At 42.5% G+C, this 12,325-nt stretch overlaps 1 long non-coding RNA gene across 2 annotated transcripts in view; it reads right to left on the reverse strand.

The window, feature by feature from the left end:
• Window positions 1-12,325, reverse strand: part of LOC112427564 (uncharacterized) — a 123,094-nt gene that overhangs the window by 8,056 nt on the left and 102,713 nt on the right. Inside the window, exon 1 of one of the 2 annotated variants that reach the window (XR_003019216.2) lies at window positions 2,231-2,318. The exons of the other annotated variant lie outside the window; for it this stretch is intronic. This is a non-coding gene — a long non-coding RNA (uncharacterized lncRNA). Of the gene's footprint in view, window positions 1-2,230; window positions 2,319-12,325 lie in introns of those variants that run through there. 2 annotated transcript variants of the gene reach the window in all.

Raw genomic sequence — 12,325 nt, forward strand, 5'->3', positions numbered from 1 at the left:
TGTCAAAAACTTAAGAACAATCACAGATAATATTCTTGATTTGTTTTCATTTCATATTATTTCTGTAATTGAATCATACTGTATATCATTTAGGTATACTACTTTTTCAAGTGGTTGTACCACAAACATTTCCTTGTCAGTTAAGGATTTCCCCAAGTCATTTAAAAATATTTCCTCGTATGGCTGTAATTTTTACTTCCACTTCCCTGTCATCTGTATACCTAGGTTCCTTGATTTTTTTTTTTTTAATGAAACGACAAATAACACTTTTAGTCACAAATTTTTGTTTACATCAGGGTATATTTCCAAAAGAAGATTTTCAGGGTTCACAAACAGCTGATGTTTATTATCAAATTACTTTGCAAAGTCAAACTGCTAGCAACCAAAAGTGAGAATTTCCATTTTGTAGTACCCTCACTGGCCTTGAGGGGGCCTATAAATATGGACCTTAAAACATGTCAGCATGAGAAACATTTGTCATTATTATTTAACCAGCATTTTTTGTTTACTAAGGTGAGTAAACAAATTTCCATCTATTTTTATTTCCTGATTAAGGAATTAATTTGTTCATGTTGTTTGGTCATTTGTCAATTGGGATTTTAATTTTTCATTGATATTTATGAGTACTTCATATACCGAGAGTATTGTCTTTTTATCATATTTCCTGCAAAAACTTTTCTACTTGTGCTTTGCTTTATAATTTTGATTGTGATATTTGCTGACACACAGGCGCTTTTTATGTTTGTACACAATCAAATCTCTCCCTGTGTGCTGGCTTTCATCACTTTTGGAGTTGACATTGATGGTTTTTGCCTACTAATCATCCAGTCCTACTGCTTCTGGGGACGAAGCCCTTCAGCCCAGGAGAAAACTCTTCTTATGCGATTTCTGGAACTGGCCTTTCACTCCTACTTTCTGTCCAGACAGGCACACATAGGACCCAGGCTGGACAATCACAGGACTTTATCTCCCTGTTTTCAGTGATTGATTAGAGAGAACATGTGACCCAAACTGTGCCCCTCGATGTCTTCCCCAACACTTTGATTTGGGGAGCCTTTGTTCTGACTCAGGAATACGAGCCAGTAAACTCCTCTTTTAAGAAAGTTTGAGTCAGATTTCTGTCTCATGTGACTGAATGGCTCTCCAAATCTCCCAAAGAACAAAAGTCTTACAATGTCTGAAGGGCTCCCTGTGATGTCATGTTGCCCTCTTCCCCCATATCTCTGCAAACTCATCCTCTGCTATTCTTCCCTATGGGCTTCTCTACTCCAGCCACAGTGGCCTCCTGAAATATGCCAGGCACGTTTCTTGCCTTAAAGCTTTGCACTAGCCCTTCTAGAATTATCTTCTTGTATATATGCATATACATATATGGATACATTGCTCACCTCCTTGGAGTCTTCTCAAAGCCCTCAGTGAGATCTGCCATGACGACCCTTTTTAATTCTGCAAACAACCCCCAACTGAGGCCCTGCTCATTGGCTCTACTTTTTCCCCTTTCCATGGCACTTACGTAATTCACCTATTATTAAATTCATTTCAAAGAAAACCATATTGAAAATCTCCCACTGCTTGAGGAAAAGGTAGTCCCTATGAGGACAGGGATTTTTATATGTTTTGCTCAATGAAGTACCCCAAGCATCAGAACAGTCCCTGACACATATTAGGTTCCCATTTAGTGTTTACCGAATAAATGAAAGAATTCCACTGACTACTGTGTTCTGGGAAACACTTGGCAAAAACCCTTTTATGAGACTGCTGACCACCTGGCTAATGTCTCTTTCTTTTCTCTTTGGAGAAAAATGTAGAGGAGAGATGAAATTCAACTCTGATTATTACACAAGTTAATAGGAGGCTCTGCGCCCTGTCCCAGAAGAAAAATATTAATGAAGAACGATGAAAGAGCAAGCAATGTTTGCAATATTATTGTGAGAACTCCCTTTTGGTTCAGAAATTATGCCTACTCCATATTTAATGCAAAAAAAGGGGGAATCTGTTCATTGATCCTTCCTCAAACTGAGCAAGGGATTGGATTTTGTTTTGATGTTACCATTTTCCATCTTTTTATCTGAGAGTTGATGATGGCAAGAACTGTTTAGCTAGGGTTGGCCAGGCTACCTTAGGAAGACAGTGACATCTCTATGGGTGAACACAATGAAGGTTGACTTGCAACACACCCCTTGTGAGTTGACCAGCTTTCCTACAGGCTTCCATCCTGCGGTGCTGTTACCTTCAATGTGTGGCCTTCACGGTTACCATGGAACAAGAAGAGAGAGTGGAGATTATCAGCCAGATATAGGAAAGATCATACATCTCCACTACCCCCATTTCACTGGTTGCAACTCGGTCAACTGGCCCCACATGATCTCCTGGAAAATGTAGTTTGCCCAAGTACCTAGCAGGAAAACAAATGTTTGGTTATTACCTAGCATTGCTTCTACCTTCCCTCCTTTGAGTCATAGCTGTGAGCTGTGGACCAGCCCTCAATTTTCATTCCCCAAGACCATGTCAGCCACAGTGGCTTAGGGAAGAAGTACCACCTGTATATCTTAGATGCTCATAGCAATCTCACATTGGGCAAAAGCTTAATAGTGGAGTGGAAAAACCTGAATATTGCTCTACGTTGCCTTGGACAGAAAGTTGATGCAGTAAGATAAGCCTTTGCCTGAACTTGTCCTAGAACTGACTTTTTACTTGTTTTTGAGAACACCAAAAGAAAACCTGGTCCAAGGGAGGTGTGTATGTCTAATTTTTCTAAGTCCTAAAATGTGCAGCTTTTGAACTTCAAAAGTCTTTCCCTGTTCAGAGATAGGGAAATGTTCCACCAGATGTTCACCTATATTTTCTTTTATTTGTTAGAAATTCTTTGTATTTGGGTGTGTGATTCCATTTTTTTACACCTATATCTTTAAGGCACTTTGAATTTATTTCAGTAGTTGGTATTTAGAAGGGAATAACTTGGTTGAGTAGCTTTAAAACTAGTCCTAGCACCAGCTGGGTACAGTGGCTCACACCTGTAATCCTAGCACTTTGGGAGGCCAAGGTGGGCAGATCACCTGAGGTCAGGAGTTCAAGACTGGCCTGACCAACATGGTGAAAACCCATCTCGACTAAAAATACAAAAAATTAGCCAGGTGTGGTGGCTCATGCCTGTAGTCCCAGCTACTCAGGAGGCTAAGGCAGGAGAATCATTTGAACCCAGGAGGTGGAGGTTGTGGTAAGCAGAGATCACACCACTGCACTTCAGCCTGGGCGACAGAGCAAGACTTCTCAAAAAACAAACAAACAAACAAAAACTAGTCCTAGCACTAATTATGAAATAACACATCCAGATCTTTTTGCCCCAAGTTTATTTCTTTAACATATACTTATTTTACATTTATACGAGGATCTATTTTCTTGGCAACATTTTCCTTTGGTTTCTCTAGTGCCATTCTGTTTTAATTAGTGTAATTTTAGAATATGTGCTGATGTTTATTAAGGCAAAGTCAATACCTACTCTTCTTTGCTTTCAAATGTTCTTGGCTATTACTTATCATTTAGTGTTCTAGACAAATCTTAAATTAACCTAATCACATTTCCCTCCTACAGTCCCCCTTTTGTAATTCTCCCTCTCTCAATATCCTCAGAAAAATGAATAAGCCAGTCAGTTTAGCCAGCCCATGCTTAGTTTAGACATTAAAGTGGGAGGGCATCTGTTATAAATGCAGCTTCCTGAGATGTTCCAGAGAAGAACAACATTTCTGTTCATCTCTGGCCTCCTGACAAGGCTGGGTTGTGGTATGAATAATGATTGGTTTCTGAATATTCTGTTACAAAGCCTTTTCCTGACTGTCTTGGCCTCTGGTCTCATCAGTCTCATCTGAGTCATTTGGTTCTGCATAGCGAGTCAGGAGGCAAAAGCTAAGTAAATATCACTGTGTCTTGAGTGATCATCCTCTTTAAGTAATCATCCACTTTGCAAACAAATGCTGAAGGGCTCAACTGAGCTGGTCTACAGGACTCTCAATCTGCAGGCACGGGAATACAGCGTTTGGTTACACATGGCATAGATCTGGGTTATTCTTCAAGAAAACTGAAACAAGATCAGCCTAGACTCTTTAGCAGCCTGGCCTTGCAAAGACTTACACACTGCAACCTCAGAGATGCTGGGCCCTCTTTAAATGATCCAGGCCAGCCAGGGGGTAAAAAGTACTGTTTTTTTGTTTGTTTGTTTGTTTGTTTTGTTTGTTTGTTTGTCTGTTTGTTTGGTGAACAGAAAGCATCATAATTATAAACAGAGAACGTATAAATAGCTAATGTGAAATAGCTCTTTTTATTGTTTAAATAACTTCATATATAATTCATTTAATCTTAACAAAAATGATGTAGGTACTATGATTATCCCCACTGTACAGATAAGCAAACTGAGGCACCAAGAGACAAAGTAATTTGCAACAAGGCCACCCAGCCAGTAAGCAGCAGCACCGTCATTTGAACAAGAAGTTTGGAGCCAAAGATTACTATCCTAACCACTACATTAAAGGCTCTCAAACTTGGGCCAGCATCAGAATCACCTAGAGGCCTTGATCAATCACAGATCCTGGACCCCAACCTAGAGTTTCTCATTCAGGAGGTTATGGGTAAAAAGCTGGGATTTTGCACTTCTAACAACTTCCAGATGATGCCACTTCTGCTGCTGCCCAGGGACCACACTTTGCAAACCACTAAAATGGTCCCGTGAAGGTGAAGCAGGATGAACAGACCTGGACAATGACTAAGACCTGCAGCTAATTCTCAGTCTCTAAAATCACACTATCTATATTCTCCTAGTCCCTAAACAACCCAAAGCTGGCATTGCCTGCAAGGTGCCAGCTTACTCTCATTTCCATTAGGTTTATAGGCAGCTATCAAAATAGTAGACAGTAGTAAGACCACTGGCTGCAGCATCAAAACATCTGGGTTTAAATCTCAGCCCCATAGTTTACCAGTTGATTTAACCTCTCTAAGACTCTGTTGTCACATCTCTAAAATACCGATGATCATTATTTATCACTTAACGATTTTAATAAAGGTAAATTTTATACACACACACATTGCTTAGCATACAGAAAAAAATGATGGTTAATTATTTTTACGAGAAAGAGGTATCTGATCCCCTTCCTTCCTCTCAAATACCAGCAGAGGTATTTATCTTTGAAAAGGCACTGCAGAAAGACTTGTCAGGGTCACATGGGGCACTCAAACTTTCTTTACAGCTTATAACTGTGGCAAGGATAAAAGAGAAAATACACGTACTTGACAATCTGCTCCTGCCCAATTCTCATCTCTGAGGTCATCTTTCTGTGTGCAGAAGAAACAGAGGAATTGGAAAAATGGGAAGTCCCCGAAGGAGGCATGCAATTAACACAAAGGGAAGCTGGGCAACTGGTAAAAAGAGAGATCACTTGAAATCATTTTAGTCAGCGTTATAAATGAAATATCCTCTCCAGCAATTATTGAACTTCAAAAAAATTCCTTCTAGCTACTATTTCTTTCATTTATTTAACAAATATATATTAAGTCCCTGTTTTGTATCAGCCACTCCCCTGGGTTCTGAAGATGTAGGGATAAACAAAACAGGCCAATTCCCTCCACATGGAGCAGGGGAGGGTGATGTGAGGATGTAGGGGAAGAGGTGAGCCAGACCAGCAGGCAAAGACCTGAAGGAAATGGGGAGATAGCAGCATGGTCTCCTGAAAGAGGAGCATCTGGCAGTGGCAACCGCAGGAGCAAAGATCTGGAGGCTGACTCGTGCCCACCCCCCCGAACTGCCAGGTTGAGTAAGTGGAAAGTGGCCAGGACAGAGGGGTAGAGCAGAGACCACCTCCCATCATGGAGAGCCTTGTAGGAAGATAGGTCCCCACTCACAGGATTTTAAACAGAGGAGAAAAATGATTCAACTTTGAAAGTGACTCCATGTCAGTGTTGCATGAGGGAGCTGAGCTGATACCAAATGAGGTCTCTAATTCGGGACCTGGATATAGAGGTGGAAAGAGAGAAAAAGAGAATAAAGAACAGAGGTGCGGGAGAAAGACCTGGGGAGGGACCAAACCCGAGATGAATCCAGGTTCTGTCGACCCTTACTGTCTTCCCCAGCCCCTACCACAGTTTTCATATGACTCTAAAGGGTAAATTGCTAAGTATAATGGCCTTGTCCCCACCACATTGGATCAGAGTACTCAATCTTAACTGCACATTAGAATCATCTAGGGAATTTTCCATTCTATTCTGCCCAAAACCAAACTAAAGGACATTCTACAAAATCGCTGGCCAGCATTCTTACAAGGTGTCAAAGTCATGAAAGACAAAGATTGCAGAACTGTCCCAGATTAAAGGAGGAGAACAAGACCTGACAACTAAATGCAATGTGAGATGCTGGCAAAAAGCATGTGTGCGGCAGTTGGCAAAATATGAGTAAGCTCTGTAGAACACATCACTGCATGCAATGTGATTTTTTATTTTGATTATAGAACTGTGGTTATGTACATTATGAACATGTGGGAAAGCTGAGTGAAGGATGCACAGTAATTCTTTGTACTCCTTTGTATCTTTCCTGAAAGTCTAAATTATTTCATAATAAAATGTGCAAAAAAATACCACTGCTCAGGCCACACCCCCGACCCAATACATCAAGAGATTGAGGTCTGAGGTATAGGCACTTTTTAAAAACTCTCTAGATGATTCCGAAGTGCAACCATGTTTGAAAATCACCACCTTAAAGTTTTAAAGCTTTCAGGGGGCTTTGCCTGAAAATTTTCTTCCACCCAGGGCAAAATGTCCATGGAGCACACACAGGCCCTCTCTTCTGAGGCTGTGTCAGCTCCTCCCAGTTTGCCTCCCTAGGCCCAAAAAGAGCCTCTTCTGGGTAGGCCAGATATGAGGCCAGAAGGATGGGGAAGGTAATCATGTAGTCACAAGAGATGCATCCTTTGAGACTCTAGCAGAATCTGAGTCTTCCTCCTGGAGAAGATCTGCACTAAGCTAGCTAGCTATTGTTCCCAAGTCCCTCCCTGCCCCTTTGGGAAAAGGAGAGAGATCAGAGGTCTCTTGAGATCACCTCCAGCCTTGGACAAGTGTTTACCTCCACTGTCAATTTTGGGATGTTTCTTTTTCCAACAATTTTATCTTATTGCTACACAGTAGGATGCTCCCTTCCCTGTGGAAATTGGGAATGCTAAATACCTATGTCTTCCAGGAAATACAGCTATAAGAAAATGAGACTTAATCTGTTTTGATTAACAAGGAGGCAGCAAAAGGCTGACCATGCACTGGAGGATGCAGGAGGAAAAACAAAAGAGAGGTAGAAATGTGCCCAGAAAAGCAGAGGGAAAAATCATGGAAGGTTAAGCAACAGAAAAAAGATCTCTGGATTCTGATTCAATTTTAGTGGTTGCAAAAACAAGGCTCTTGGCTATTTGCATATAAATGTGCTGGGGGCAGGGGAGCCACAGTACTCAGCTGCGCATTCTAACTTTCTCCTTAAAATCTGTTCCCAAAGCAGCTGCAGAAATCAGCTGCAAATTCCAAATCTAAAAATGAAAGTCACATGGTTGAACTTTGGAGGAGGAAAGGAGAAGAGGGAGAAAGGGCACCACATGGTGCTCCAGTTAACCCATTGGGGCCTGCAGCCTATATGCATTGCCTGGGAGCCTCTAAACACCCAGATAATTTAGCTGCACCCTAGAGCAATTAAATCAGAATCTCTGGGGGTTGGGTCTAGGCATCAGTATGTCTGGAAATTTCCCAGGCAATTTGAATCAACAGCCTTAATTGACTCTAGAGCAGGGGTCAGTCTGCAAACTTTTTCTGCAAAAAGCCAGATAAGTAAATATGTTAGGCTTTGCGGGCTTTTCAGCCTCTGTTGGAACCACTCAACTCTGCGATTCTTCAGCCATAGACAACACTAGTGGGTGTGGCTTGGGCAATGTATGTATTTACAAAAATAGTTTGCAGCCCCTATGCTAGGCCCTTGTTATCCAAAGGGTGGTCCTTGGACTGGCAGCATCAACCTTTCATGGGAGCTTGTTAGAAATACCTAAGCTCCAAACCCACCCCAGAACTCTCCTGAATCAGTCTGTTTTTAACAAGGTCCCAAGATGACCATAGCACACTGAGGTCAGAGAAGTAGGCATAAGGTGAGTGACACTGAGAGGTGACCAGCTGTGGGAACCCCAGAGAGCTGGGCTGTCTTGGAGCACCAATTCCTTTGTCTGTAAAACTATCCTTAGCACTCAGGGTAGTCCATGTATTTAAGGGGCATTTTACCTGTATAAGGACTTTGAAAGGTACAAAGTACTGCAGGAATGTGAATTGTTGATAATGGCAGCAAATGCCCTGGCTTCTCACCAGTGAGGGAACTGTCCCTTAAGCAGGTGCTCCGTCATCACTCAGGACAAGGCTGGGAAGGCCTGGCCAGCACAGGCTTTCATCTCAGAGGCCAAGACACTTAAATGCCAGTCTCTGCCAAGCCCACCATTCACAGCCTCACAACTGCAGAGCCCAGGGGCAATGATTGTGAGTTTAAAGAACTCAGCCTTGGAATAGGTTGATGAGGCCGAATGCCACCAACCTGATTTAATCACTCTAACATGTGGCTTCCTGCTTGTACATCTATCCCCACCCCATGCAGGGAGGTGGCCTGCTTGCTATTGCATCCCAGTGCCTGGCACAGGATCAGAGCTCAAAGATCACTGATGAGTAAATCGACTCAGAGGATCAGATGCTGAATGTTTGGTGGCATCAGTCTTTAGGTCTGGAGTATCTGTAATTGACTAGTGGCCTTCATATATCAGCATGCAGAAGGGGCCGGAGTTTTTATTTGTTCCAAATGAATTGTCTCTACTTCCCTTGCTGTACAAAACTCTGACAAATGACAACAGAAGCTCTTTTCTTTTTTTTTTTTGATCTGTTGCCAGGGGCAGATGGCCTAAGGCTCTGTGTCCTGGCCCACAAGGGTTAATGGGACTTCCAAAGGCGCTTCAAGTACATTGTGTTTTCCCGAAAGCCTGGGCTGAGGCATTGAGCAGGAAGGTAATGAACTGAGCAGCTCTCTCCAAGTGCCCGTCTGCCAGTCAGCTGGGACTAGCCTGTTGTCAGAGGATGTTTGCCATGTCCTAGAAAAATGCTCTCCCTGCAAAGTCCTGCCAGTGATTAGAGCATGAAGGAAGTGTGTACACACCACTTTATAAACCCTTGCACCTGCCTCTGAGGTGTCTCTGTGGAATGCAGTTTTGACACATTATGTGTAGTGGACTTGGAGAGGAGGCACGAGGGGACATTACAAAGCACTTGAGGTCTGAGATGATGCCCTGGACATCCGCAGCCAGAGGAGCTAATTTGGTATAGAGAACTATTCCTCAAATCTATTGTGCAGATACATCACCTGGGCATCCTATTAGAATCCAGTCCCCGAGGCTGGGCTGAGAGTCTGCATTTCTAACAAGCACCAGGTGCTGCTGCTCTATGGATAACCTTTGGAGTAGCCCAGGCATAGACTTGTCATTACAATACCTGGGCTAGTTCTCTTCCTCAGACTTCCCCCAAAGCATAGGGTGTAGCAGGTATATCTTCCAAGGATATCTCTGTCCTCACAATGTGACTTAGACTCTCCTCCCATTGCAAGGTAGCGCCTATGTGCCCTCTTTTTAAATTAGGCTGGGTTTGCAATACCAAGAAGTGATACTGTGACTTCTAAGGGTGAGTTATAAAATGTGAGGCAGTTTCCTCATGGTTCTCTTGGGACCCAGCCGCCATATTGGGAGAAAGCCCAAGCCTCATCCATGGAGAGACCCAAGTGAAGAGGCCATGGGGGCCATTTGCCCCTTGGCCCAGCAGAGCTACCAACTGACAGCCAAAATCAATCTACCAGCCACATAAGTGAGCTGTGCATCTAAAAACTCCCCAGATCCATCTTGAAAATGGATTCTCTCTTTCCCATCAGGTTGCACCATCTGGAAGTATATGGAGTAGTAAGGTACCCACTGATCCCTGCCCAAATGGCAGGTTTATGAGCAAAAGAAATAATCCTCATTCCTTTTAACCTCAAAATTTGGGGGTATTTTTAAATGCAACCATATGTTTAAAACATGGCTTTACTCCCTGGGTCTTCTTTTCACTCTGTATTTTGTTTTTGCACAATCTGACCACTCCCATTATTTAAATTATTATCTGCTTGGACCCCTCACCCCACAGGCTACAGAGCTGTATCTCTAATTGCCCATCCGATATTCCCAATATACACAAATCTTTCTCACCTCCTCCATCTCCTTCCCCTCTTCAGTCCCAAACACCTTCCTCCCAGTTTATTTGGTGCTGCCATCAATTTGGTTAATTAAGCCAGCATTTCCTGACCCAAACTCCATCAGGTTGGTATTGCCATCAGATGAACACTCTGGTTTCTGTTCATCCCACTGCCTTCTCACGGATGTTCACTATCCGGGCTTGTATACGCACTGTCTCCATCCTGAGATGTTCCAATTATTCCTGGGTGCATCTATCATTTCTTAGACACAGAGTCACTATCCGCCAGGCTATTACCTCAGTGACCTTAGCTCTCCCATTCACTGACTCCCTGTGGTTTTGAGAATGAAGTCTAAGAATCGCATGGAATGCCTCTCCTTCATGGCGTGGTTCTAGCCTATTGATCATATCTAGTGCCCGGCAGTAACTGCCTTGCTCTGAGTTGATGTCTTCACAATCTCAAGCTTCATATTCCCCCAGATGCACCCTGCCCTTTCATCTCTGTATCTTTGTACATGTTCTCTCTGGCTAAAATTGTGCTTCTCATGAGTCCTCCCCATTTGACCTGTCCTTCTAACCCCAACTCAGACACCACCTTGACCATGAGGCCCTTTCTAACCCTGGTTCCTCTGTCTGTACACAGTTCTGTTATTTGCTCATCTATTTACTTGCCTCTCTTTGCTGCTAGACTAGTGCTTCTCATACCAATAGCATCAGCATCATCTTGAAAATCTGTACACAGTTCTGTTGTTTGCTGACATTTTACTGCAGCTTACCTATTTACTTGCCTCTCTTTACTTCTAGACCAGTGCTTCTCAGACCAACATCATCAACATCATCTGGGAAATTTTTAGAAAAGCAAACTCCCAGGCCCTACCTCAGACCTACTGAATCAGATGTTCTGGAGTTGGGGCCCAATAACATGTATTTTGACAAGCTCTCCAGGAAAGTCTGGTGTACACTGAGATATCAAAACCGCTATCCTGGGTCAGTTGGATGGAAATTAGAATCACCTGGCAAGTTTTCAAAACTCCCACTCCAACTAAGTCAGAGTTGCTGGGTATGGGACCCAGCTCTCAGGATTTTTAAAGCTCCCAGTAAATTCCAATGTGTAATCACAGTTGAGAACCTTGCTGTTAGATCCTTCCTTCTGAAAGTGTCATCTCCAGACCAACAGCTTAAATAAGCATCACCTGAGAACTTGTTAGACCCATAGACTTGCAGATTCCATTCCAGACATACTGAATTAGAACCTGTGCTTTACCAAGATTCCCAGGTGATTTGACTGCCTGTTGACATTCGAGAAGCACAGCCTTGTACACCTCTGTATACCAGCCCCTAGCAAAGAGCTTGGAACGTAACAGCCACTTGATAAATTCTAGATAAATTTTAATAAAAATGTCTATTCTGATTCTCATGGTCTTGAAGAATAAGATGGAAACTTATGGTAATGTGCTTTGTAAACAGCTTTATAAATATGAGATACTAATATTAACTGATATATGAATATTAACTGATATATGAATAACTGGTTCATTATGTCACTCATTCCAAATATTCAATGAATGCCTACTATTTGACAAGTATGGTTTTAGACACAAAAGAGATTGTAGTAAACAAGAAAGGTCAAGACTTCAAAGTCTAGTGGGAAAGACAGATATTAAACAATTAATTACATCACTAGTTAAAAATATAATTTTGATGACTGCCACAAAAGGAAAGTAAGCCGTGTGGTGAGCACACATTGTAACCACCTCCCTGTGTCTCAGCTGAGTGGGTTTTACTTCTCTGAGCTCCCTACAAGGTGCAGTGGGAATATACCTGAGAAAATCAATGATTCAAGTCAAGAGACTTAGAAGGATTTGGATATAAGACTTTGACTTATTTGGGTTTCTTTCAAAGCAGAGTCTGAGACAAGGACGTGGGTACAGATAGCTTATGTGTGAGGAGATCTCACGAAACAGAAATGGGTGAGGGGAAAAAAGGGAACCCAATAAAGGGAAGACCAGTCAGAGGCTGGGGGTCAATACTACTAGGGACCCTTGGGGAAACTTGGTAAGACATA

The sequence above is a fragment of the Macaca nemestrina genome, chromosome 15 (genome assembly GCF_043159975.1).
Source record: "Macaca nemestrina isolate mMacNem1 chromosome 15, mMacNem.hap1, whole genome shotgun sequence".
Taxonomy (NCBI): Eukaryota; Metazoa; Chordata; class Mammalia; order Primates; family Cercopithecidae; genus Macaca; species Macaca nemestrina.